This window comes from Anneissia japonica, unplaced genomic scaffold (assembly GCF_011630105.1).
Source record: "Anneissia japonica isolate Jap-2015-1 unplaced genomic scaffold, ASM1163010v1 scaffold3945_len365852_cov175, whole genome shotgun sequence".
NCBI lineage: Eukaryota > Metazoa > Echinodermata > Crinoidea > Comatulida > Comatulidae > Anneissia > Anneissia japonica.
This window is the reverse complement of record NW_022684590.1, coordinates 29,376-31,154: the sequence shown is the minus strand read 5'-3', so window position 1 is coordinate 31,154 and position 1,779 is coordinate 29,376.

Genomic DNA, 1,779 nt, shown 5'->3' with positions numbered 1-1,779 from the left:
CGATGTGTTGGTTAAAGCATATTGTGTACTTATAAACAATTTCGAAATACAAGGGAAATGCACTCTAGCCAGGGGCGGATCCAGGATATGAAAGAGAATAGTTTAAAATGTCTTTAAAAAACAAACCCAACATTAAAAGGGGTCCTGGGAACTTCCTAGGTGGCCGGAAATGAGCTTTCCCGACTTCTGAGGAGTTTTTAATGACCTTTAAGTTCTTCAAAATTCAAGGTTTTCTCCTCTTGAAAAAGATCAGGTAATTTTATCTCATTCTTTAGGCCATTATATAGAGAAACAAAAAACAAAAACATAAGCAATATATTATTATAACAATATTGCGTAGAACGCACTTTCGTAAATACATTATTACGACATTGAACCAAAAGCAGTTTGTATAATTTTATTTAATTGAAGGCTAGTTGGGCTAAGCACAGTTTGTCTGATTTGCCAACCTATATGCCTAGGTAGGTTCAGGTGCGGATCCAGCGGGTGGCCACGGGGGCCCGTTCCCCCCACCCTGTCAGTCACGCCGAAAAATAAAAAAAAAATTGAGAAGAGTTAAAGGGAAGAAAGAAAGAGGAAAAAAACAAAGTGTACCCATGAGTTCAGTGACGGATCCAGCAGAGGGCGAAAAGAGAGCTCGATTATTTTACCACTCACTAATTTTGAATTTTCTATTGATTGTCAACGAACACCTTATGTTGTGGTCATATTAGAATATAATATCACTAAAGACCATTCAACAAACAACATGAAACATAGGGCCTATATCAAACTTTTAGGTTAAAATTTCCGCTTCCGAGCATGTATATAACGTAATTTTTTAGATATATATTTTCATGACAGTCGAGAATGTACTTATTATACAACTTATAGATAATTACTGTTGTGCAATTGTGTGCATTGAAAATGTGATGACGAACTCGGGATACGAACCTCGGTTGACACTCATATCAAAGGGTATGTTAATTAACCTTGCACAGGAGCGTGTCGTCACCTACTACAATGCCTTCTCCTTATCATCATCACATTATCATCATCATCATCACCTTCATCATCGCAATTATTATTTGTTAAAATGGGGGAAATATATTAATTCAGTGTGTATTCATTCATCAATAGAAGTCTCGTAATGCACGTAAGTGCATTTCTCAGCATCTAGAAAAAACAAAACTCTGCGAAGCTAGGAGAACCCCAAGACTAACTGCAAACCACCCCCACCCCCCAACGTCTAAAATAATCTTCCAGCGACGGAACAAGCAAACATTATGTTTTCCTCCCATGACCCCGCCCACTCAGGGAACCCATTATGTGCGATAGTCAGGGTAAAGCTCGGTTTCCATATAATCGCTCACCCTATCGGCGACAGTTGCCGACGTTATCATGAAGGTTGAACCTGGTTCAACTTTCCCGAATGCGTTGCAGACGCAGACGAATCAGGGCGCATTGCTAGCTGCCTTGCGCAATCGGAAAGATACCCCGATTCGTCTGTGAACCACAACTGACACGACTGTCGGCGATAGGGTGAGCGATTCTTGGAAACCGAGATAAAATTCTGGATCAACGTTCTGAGAGGTCCCTATTCTCAAAATTGTCTATTACCTCAACCCCAACCATGGTGGGGGCAGTGAGGTGGACCCTCACGCACCCCTACCGCCAAATCCTTCATCCGCCCCAGGGGTGTCTAAGAGAGGAGGAGCATACGAGGGAGCATAACTGCCGTCGGGAGGAAGTCAATAATTTTGTCGAGAAACACTGCTTTGAAAAAGCATTTTTACCGTC